At 35.3% G+C, this 9919-nt stretch overlaps 1 long non-coding RNA gene across 2 annotated transcripts; it reads left to right on the top strand.

Annotated features, from left to right (window-relative positions):
- The first annotated feature begins 1258 nt into the window (after positions 1 to 1258).
- Positions 1259 to 4143, top strand: LOC107564455 (uncharacterized). 2 transcript variants are annotated; one of them, XR_001606234.1, is made up of 5 exons: positions 1259 to 1405; positions 1479 to 1640; positions 1909 to 2116; positions 3038 to 3115; positions 4075 to 4143. It is a non-coding gene; the product is annotated as an uncharacterized lncRNA (long non-coding RNA). The 2 variants fall into 2 exon arrangements; XR_001606233.1 differs by lacking the exon at positions 1259 to 1405 and having other exon boundaries at positions 1440 to 1640.
- The last annotated feature ends 5776 nt before the right edge of the window (positions 4144 to 9919 follow it).

Raw genomic sequence — 9919 nt, 5'->3', positions numbered from 1 at the left:
ATTTACAGCATTTAGGTATTTATTAAAGGTAGCAGGGGAAAAAACAGACTGTTTAAGGGCTGCAAAATGGAAAGATGGTCATGAAAAATGTTAATACTCTACTGCACCTCAATATCTAAAACCAAACCTGCATTCAGGGTTGCAAGATAATTCCCCAATCCATTAAACCACCAGCAGAAACCAGTAGCATACATATTACTAACACAAACCGGTTTGGAGAAGTAAGCGCTTCTAGCCAATAAGAGCAGAGTTCTTTTGTTATGTCATTGGTCTCTATGTAAATTAGAGTTGATCATTAAGGAACAGGACAAAAGAATGGAGAAATGAAATGGAAAAAACGACCAAAGTTTACATTTTATTTAATCAAATCCTTAATTTAAAGCTGTAAGTTCATTAAAATGCAGAGTATACATTTTAATTAAGCATTGCATGTCATCAGACTGGAACACAGCTTTAACTCTGCACAAGCATGTGGTTAAACCAGGTCTAGCTAGGTAACAGTTAGGGTAAACCAGTTTGGGAAAGTGCCCATAATACAAAGTCAACATGCTAATGAAAAACTTAATTTGCTGATAACATGCTTTTATTATTTTCAACTATTCAAAACATATACATAAAACTGTACATAACACTTATTATAACCTATTAACATAATGCTACAGCAGGGAAATTGTCTTGGTGTGGCCCGGTGAGACCAAACCTGAGGAAGTTAAGCCAGTATGTAAAGTCCCCAAATATCCATGGCATTCATACAAAGTCAAATTTGCATTAGATATTTAGATCTATGAAATATCCTATTTCTTCACACAATAGTGAACATGCCAATGCTGAAACCAGTTCCCTAATCATATGAAAGTAACTCCTTTTGGTTTGGTTTGTCTTCATTATAACTCACTGTTAACATTGTGTTACAGTAGCTCTAATAGTCAAATTGTAGCAAAATGTAAGAAAGCCACATATCTTTTAACTTTGTTTCTCTATCTCTGTTATCTATAGTATTTGGTAGTCATCAAATACTCATCAAAAAGGAAAAAACTCCAACCAGATGTTATACAAGAAAATTAACATACTGCAGCGTCTATGCCCTGTAACTGTCACATGTCTGCGTATTTTGAGTCTCCTCTTTGACCTAGTTTTCCTGAGTTGTCCTGATTAGTTAATTTGGTTCCACCTGTGTTTATTAATTATCTTATTTGTCTCCTAGTACTGAAGTCCTGCGTTCTCCCCTGGTTCTTTGTCTACTATTAGTTGTGTTGATACACTCTCAGAAAAATGGTACACGATGGTACAAATAATGTTCCTCAAAGAACAGTTTTGTACCTTTTCAATAACTGTACCTTTAATGGTACAGTAAAGACCTCTGATGATACTGTTGGGCACCTTTGAAGGCACAACTGAAATAAAGGTACATAAAAGTTCTCAGTCAAAGGTACACATTTACTGTTTCATTCATGATTGGCTGCTGTTTTAACTATTAGGCATAGCAACAAGACTCTGATTGGTCGAAATCGCTGCGGCCGTTACAGAATTTTCAAACAGAACAGAGAGCGGGAAGCAGACTACTTTTGCCCTTTTATCAACAGAAAAGCTCTTTGAGAATGGATTGTAAATTTTAATCTTGAAGACGACGAGATTTAAAGGTGAGTTATGACAATATGTTTATATTAAGCTCTCAAATTTAAAATGTAAATGTTTCATCTATTCTACTCAACGTGAAATTAATGGCTTAAATTAGTTAATGGAGATATGCGGTCAATGGTTTTAGCCATTTGTATAACATTACATTTAAAAAAAATGCAATTAATTGATTAGTAGTAAATGATCGCGACTACATATACAACATAGCGTTTGCTCAACACTGCCAATTGTAACTTTTTTATTTTTTAAATATCTACGATTAACTATCAGGCATAGCAACACAAGACTTGACTGGCCGAAGTCGCAGCAGCCGTTAACGGAATTTTTAAACCGCAGAGAGCGGGAAGCAGTGCGCCGCTGCGCCGGTCTACAGCGCCAGCACAACCAGGACCTCGGCTTCTTTATCGTCGGAGGAACTTCATAAGCTAAAGCGAGGCTTGACTCCAATTATCAGACGGAGAAAGAAGGAAATTCAAAGGTGAGTTTTATGCTTGCTTTTAACCGAATCCAAAATGTATAACACCGTGTCTACACTGGACGCGACAAAGCGACTGTATTTTGAACTGTTCTTTGTGTCTGTAGCTATGTCATAAATAGAACGCGGCAGCAGCTTGCTGTCGGGGATTTGTCGTGTCGCGCCGCATCCAGTGTAGCCAGCATCACTGATGATTATAATGGATTCTATAGTGTTTTGCCACAACGCTCGCGTCCGGTGTAGACACGGTGTAAGACGCTACAGCCACCCATTCACAACAGGGAGCGTAAAAGCTTAAATAGCCAGCTGTATTTAGCCTTCTGCAAATACATTTTAAAGTAACGGTGTTTGTGTATACGTTTGAAGTACATAAAATAATACTTTTGAATTATTGTAAATGAATGCTTACCCTGAAGCACCATAGAGGTGTATTGCACCTGTTGAACAATAGACACATTGAAATGTTCTGTGTGATCTGTTTATTTCGGTCTCTGTTTTTAAAAGAATGTGATTGCCTTATTCTGCTCTAAGTCATATACATGTCATTCATTTTTATTAGAGCACTCTGAAACTCCACAAAGGTGTCTTTTAACTTTCAGATCACGAAGATGGAGAAACTGTCAGTGCTGGTCTCAGGGATAGCACAGCTTTTATTTTTTAAATTTTTTTTTTTAGCTTTTCTTGTAAGTAGTAAGTTACATTGATCATACTTGTACAAGTCTGTGTCCTCTGCTGTGAAGCAAGTATCAGTACAAAAATGAGTTAAATTTAAAGTGAATAGATGCTAGCAGTCTTCTGTGGTTTGCAACAAACACAGATTTAACTTGTTTCATGAGCTTTACACTAAAGAAATAAGTCATTCACATTAAATATGATAGAATCTTGCAGTGTAATTGTCATTACATATGTTTATTTTGCCTTTAGGTGAAGACTGTCTACTGTTGGGGAGGATGCTATTTCATGCCCATGTGAAGACTTTGCAGGACCAGAAGAAGACCACCAGTAAGTCTCTTTTGCTGATGTCTATACAATGGCAGCTAATAGTTAAAGGGTTATTAGTTCATCCCAAAATCAAAATCGTCATCACCCTTATTCCGTTCCAAAACCCTAAGACTTTAATTCATCTTCAAAACACAAATGAAGATGTTTAATGAAAATTGAGAGATTTCGGTTCCTCCATTGACAGTCCACACAACTACTTTGATGCTTCAAAAATTTCATAAGATTGTAAAACCAATATGAATTTAACGGTTTAGTCCAGATTTTCTGAAGAGACTCAATTTTATGAACAGATTTAATTTATGCTTTTATTCACAAACATTCATTAGTACACGCATCAGATATGGTAAAATAAAAATGAGGTTTATTTTTGTGTTAAACATGGAGTTTGAGCTTCCACAAGAACCAGTGAAGTTTGTTCTCATGCATCAAGCAAGTATGGTTAAGCGTGTGTTTGTGAATAAAAGACCAAGTTTAGTTTGTTTATCATATAAAGCAATTAAGTCTCTTTAGAAAATTTGGCCTAACCTGCTCTATTCATATGGATTAGTTTTACAGTCGCTTTATGAATTTAAGCATCAAAGTGGTAGTTGCGTGGACTGTCAGTGGAGGAACCGAAATCTGTCAGATTTCATTCAAAAGATCTTTGTGTTTTGTTGATGAACTAAAGTCTTGTGGGTTTGGCATGACATGAGGGTGAGTAAACGATGACATTCAATGGCGTCCATGTGACTTTCATATTTTAGTGAACCTCCTACCTTTCACCTTACAGTAGCCCTAGCTCTATATTGCACATTCAAGAGTGCATGAGAGAAGCCTGTTCACTATGGGCATGCTTCAATGCATATGGTCATTTAAAATAATTAAATACTCAGATTTGGGAATTGTTTTATACAATGGCAAACAATACATGCCATTAATTGTAATCCACTCTTTTCTTATCTGCATTTCTGTTATTCCAGGAAATTGGCCCAATGTATACCGTAACTGATTGAAGGTGTTTACCGGGTTCCTTAAAGGTTAAGTTCACCCAAAAATGAAAATTGGCTTGTGGTTTACTCGCCCTCAACGCATCCTAGGTGTATATGACTTTCTTCTTTCAGACTAATCCAGTCAGAGTTATATTAAAAAATAATCCTGGCTATTCCAAGCTCTATCATTGCGGTCAGCGGGTGTTGCAGCTGAACAGTCCACAAGTCGTCAAATAAAGCACGCATTCACAAAACGTGCTTCACACTGCTCCGGGGGGGTGAATAAAGGCCTTCTGTAGAGAATCTGTTTTTGTAAGAAAAATATCCATATTTCAAACATAATAAACACTTTTCTCTCACTTCCATTATCATTTGCAGAAGGAGTATCGATTTGACACATTAGCTCCATACTCGGGTAATTGCTTTCAAAACAGTTAATACAGTACAGTGATCTGAACACTTTGTAACTGTATATCAGGGGTGCCCAACCCTGCTCCTGGCGATCGACTGTCCTGCAAAGTTTAGCTCCAACTCTAATCAAACACACCTGCCTTTAATTTTTAAGTGATCCTGAAGACCTTAATTAGTTGCTTCAGGTGTGTTTGATTAGGGTTGGAGCTGAACTTTGCAGGACAGTCGATCGCCAGGAGCAGGGTTGGGCACCCCTGCTGTATATAATACAAAGCCTCCACTGCAGCAACGATAAGCAGAGCAAAAACCTTTAATACATATTTTAAAATATATTGAAAGAGCTGCTAAGAATTTAAGTAACAGATTACTAAAAATGTTGAGAAATGGCTGATTCCAGTCAGGTGTTGAAGTTCTTTCCATTACATGGACATGCACAGTAAAAAAAAAAAAAACTCTTTGAATTGGTTTTGTCAAGTGTTGATGCTGAACAACTTGGAGGAACAAAAGAAAAATAGGGCGGAGGAGAGGGGTTGTTGAATCGGGACAAGGGAAAAGGAGAGGTAGTGGATTGGAGAAAATATTTGTGCCGGATTGTTCATCTTTGATTTTTTCCCTTCTGTGCCTTTTTAATTGTACTTATATTTTATTTTTACCCTTGTGGTAACAAAGACCATTTGTGTTGGATTTTTGTTGTTGTTGATCATTGGCAGCGATTTCATGTTGCTAATCGGTGGCGCCTGCAGGTGTACGGCTGTACGCACTGTGTGCACCATGAGCGCTCAGACTGACCTGAGATTTGCCCTGCAAATTTCAGCAGTTATTATAGACCTGTGTGTCCCGTATTTCTGTCAGTTGAACCAGCCATGCCATTATGAATTTATCAGTCTTTTGCATGCCAAAGTAAATTTCTGCATAGAAATAGTATGCCAAATAGAAGCAGAAAATCATGCTATATGCACTTTCATGAGATTGGGTTAGCCTACAACAATTTATTGGCTGTTTTACAAATGGGAATACAATGAATTCATGACAGTGTTTTCCATTCAAGCTACCCGTAAAATTTATAGTGAAAAGTACTTTAAAAGCATCTAGAATGCAATAAAGTAATTTTAAAGCTATTTTTAAATCATTTGCTGCATGGGTAAAAAAAAAAAAAATAGGCTAATAATTCACATATCAGACAAAATTGCATTGCAGCAAATCCTTTAAGCTATTCAGAACAGAGCAACATTAAAAATCAGAAAATATAAGTAGGTATACAATTATAGGACAACGTTTTACATGCCATTATAGTTGGTTTTGTTTTTTAATTGTACAGAATTATAAAATAAAACGCAAATTATAATCGGGCCTGTTTTAGGCTTTTCCTTTTACTATTTTAGACCTCCATCAATTGTGGTGATAAAAAATGACTAGCTCCTCATTGGATGTGCCTTTAGAGAGAAATGCATCTTTACGGATTACATAATGAAAGTTTCGATTTGAATGATTTCGTTTTAAAGTAGTAATTTAAAGCTTTCTAGATGTTTTATCATGTCTGTGAGGCAATTCGCTGAGTTTAGGTTTATCATTGTGAAGCGCTCCTGTTCAAGCCCAAGATGGCAGAAAGCGTTTTTTCTTTATTTTATAGACCATTTCAACGGATATTCGGTGGTTTAAGGAAGTGACGTCTTTGTTCCTTGGACGTTTCCGGTTAGTGTTTGAGAGCATTCAAAACAATGGTGGCAGGTGCTTGATGCACAGCGGGATTACGATAATTGATTTAATCCTGCTGTTTAAAATGTCAATTAAAATTAGATCCTTGTTGCTCGGTGGTTGGGTGCTCCCTCTGGCCTGGAACTAACATTAATTTATAAATAATCGGAAATTAAAGGGTTTAGATTTCTGAGAAACGCGCCTGGATTGCAGCAGTGAAGCGAGAAGCAGAATAGCAGCTCGTGGATCTACAGCACATTTCCATTCAGGTAAGGAAATGTTTTTTTTTTTTTTTTCCCATTTGATCATTTGTATTTATTTATGTTAACTCTTCAAGTATGATGCAAAATTGTGTTGTCGTCACTGTTTACATGTCCGCCTAGCGGTTTGATTCTTGTTTAGTGAAAAAGGCCAAGCTTTTATTTCCGTTTTATTGCCAAGCGTTATGTGAGCTATAATTAAATATGAGTTCACATTAGTTGTCTAGCTATCTTGTCAGCAGATAAATGCAGTGAGTAACACGTTATAGAAATGTATACTGTAAACTTGAATGTTGAAGAGTGAAACGGTTAACTGCAGTAGTTTACAAAAGCTAACGGTAAACATTTTTCATCACTCATGCTTGTCCAATGTTAATTCCAACATGTACTGATGTATTTATAAATATTGTGCATTAAATTAAATTATTTTTCTACTTTTGTCTTTAGGAAAGCCATCATCTGTAATGTAAGACACCTAAGACAGTGAGTGCTACAGGGAGACGGGAAGGACAGCTGGTTGTCCTGCAGTGCCAAACCACATGTGACGCTATGAACACCCAGATGTGTTTGAGAACCTGAGGATGAAATGCAATGTAAAGCTGCTCATGGCCAGCCTGCTGCTTTTGATATTGATCACATATTAATAAATTTGCTGGAAACAGTTGAAAACGAGAGGATGTCTTTTGTTTATATGCAGTACTGGTCAAATGTCTGGACACATTACTATTTTTAATGTTTTTGTCTCTTATGCTCATCAAGCCTCCATTAATTTGATCAAAAATAGACCAAATCAGTAATATTGTGAAATATTATTACAATTTATATATATAAAAAAAAAAGTTCTGTTTTAATATTCTTTATATTTATTCCTGTGATGCAAGGCTGAATTTTCATCAGCCTTTACTCCAGTCTTAAGTGTCATATGATCCTTCAGAGACCATTTTAATGTGCTGATTTGATACTTGGTTATTGTCAGTGTTGGAAACCATTGTGCTGCTTAAGAAAATATTTCTGGAACCTATGATACTTTATACAGGATTGATTGATTGAATCCTAGCAGGGTTTTTCAAAATATAGAAATCTTTCCTAACAGTATGTCTTTGTCACTTTTTTTTTAGATCAATTTAACATCCTTGCTGAATAAATGTATTAATATTATAATAAAAAAAACTGATCGCAAACTTTTGAACAGTAGTGCATGTTGTTAAAAAAATTTTTTTATTTTAAATAAATGCTATTTTTTTTTTTTATTCTTAAAAAAAAATATCCTAAAACTATCTCAAAAATATTAAGCAGCACAGTTTCCAGCACTGATAATAAATCAGCATACTAGAATGATTTCTGAAAGATCATGTGACACTGAAGACTGGAGTAATGATGCTGAAAATACAGCTTTGATCACAGAAAAGCATATTAAAGCATATTAACCTGTTTAATCCCAATTTTTTTCTCAGACATGAAAATATCCAAATGATGGGTATCCTATATAGTATTATATATACTATAGTATATACGTATATAGTATTCCTTTAAAATATCAATAATTTAAAAAAAAAAAAATTGGAAAAGGGTTTACTCATTCTATGACCACACTCAACAAAACTGAATATGTGAATTCATATATTAATACTAGACACCCTAAAAAATGTGTACCAAAAGTCTTTCATATCTTTAACATACTTTACTAGCCTTTCATTTTGCAGCTTTGATGCAGCCATCATCTCATGGTGCAAACAAGAAATAAACTGCTCTGGTCATGTGACAATTTGCACTAACCATGTGACACTGCACATATTTAATTGACACCATTTATTTTTCCCATATTTGCAGGAAGTGCACTAAAACATCAATCAGTAAGTTTTTTTTAGAGCTTTATAAATGAAAACCTTTTTTTACGGTCACTATTGTGACCAGTGGGATTAAATGGGTTAAAATAGGAAACCATTATTTTAAATTGTAATAAAATTTCTAAATATTACTGTTTTTGTCTGTATTTTTGATCAATTAAATGCAGGCTTGATGAGCATAGGAGAATTCTTTCAAAAACATAAAAAATAGTAATAGTGCCCACATTTTTGACCAGTACTTCTGTATGTGTATGAGCGTTTACAGTAAATGTGCATTAAAAAAAAACATACATACCCACATATATACTGTATGTAGTGTGCGTTTATTAATCTGCATGTAGGCTATACTTTTATCTTTTAAAAAAACTAATACAGGTTAATGCAAAACACGGTAACCAGCATTGAATTGCATTCACGAATATTTGCGTAGATATACATGACCCAGCAATGCAAGTGATATGTCCATTAAAAACCTCCCCGGACATCTTGGCGACAAACCTTGATAAGTACGTAAGTGACTGTTTGTCTTGCTTCAGTTTAACCAAACATGTCATCCATTGTACGAACAAATGATCCCAACCTTTCCATTAAGGAGTTAATTGCATCTAGATATGCATTTACCGCCATCTCTCGTGTACACGCACGCAGCATCAATTAGAGCCGTCCGGAAGACTACTTTTAAATTTCTTTGTAAGTTTGCGCCTCAGTCATATTTAAAGGGTAATTCCAATAACCGTTTATTTAAAAAAAATAAAAACGCCTTTGTTATTGTTTACGTCTTTGAAATGGTCTATAGAAGCACAACGTTTTGTTGATATTGTGAGTGCACACAAATAAAAGTAGACCCTTTACAATTTAGAATTATGTATTACTCTTGGAAAAGGGGGGGAAAATTGCCAAATAATTACAGGGTAAACTGAAACATCTTTTAGAATTGACAGTCATTGTGGTGCGACTGGCTATGTGTTTCTGTTGGATTGAAAACATGCTAGTGTTTTAACAGAACGATTAGATCTTGAATCAGGTTTTCTGGTTTTGATAGTTATCCTTGGTGGAAAAAAAAAACCTATACAAAAATGTTTAAAATAAATTTATTTCATACCAAGTAGTACAAATCCATTAACATATTTTCCCTTGAGACTTACTGATATAAAGTACTTACTGGAGTACTTTATTGCACAATGCACATTTCTAAATATTAAGCCTAAAATAAATGATAAATGAGGAATTTATATAGTGCTATAACAATGCCAGTGAACTGAATTGAACTCTCAAATTTTGCTGATTATTGCTGTTGAAAATCTGTATTTTATATTACCTATTTATCCAGGATCATCCATCATGGAGACCATGTTCCAGAGTGAAGCAGCATATCCTGGGTGAAAAACTAAGCCTTTTTGTTTCCGTATCAGGCAAGACTAAATGGATTCAAATTCATTTCAATGGGTTATGTTTCAGGCCTGCCAGACCATTCTGTTGTTCTGGATGTGAGGACATGCTGGAACTCTGTTTCACATGGTTGAAAGATTTGTGTGGAGCAGTATCCAGTCATACAAACTGCCTTTCTGGACCCACACACCAAAAGGCTCATGAGGAGAGACAGGCAATCTACAGGGTTGTATT

This window comes from Sinocyclocheilus grahami, unplaced genomic scaffold (genome assembly GCF_001515645.1).
Source record: "Sinocyclocheilus grahami isolate Dianchi unplaced genomic scaffold, SAMN03320097.WGS_v1.1 scaffold936.1, whole genome shotgun sequence".
In the NCBI taxonomy this organism is placed as follows: Eukaryota; Metazoa; Chordata; class Actinopteri; order Cypriniformes; family Cyprinidae; genus Sinocyclocheilus; species Sinocyclocheilus grahami.
The sequence above is the reverse complement of the archived record's forward strand: the minus strand, read 5'-3'. Positions and strand labels throughout refer to the sequence as shown.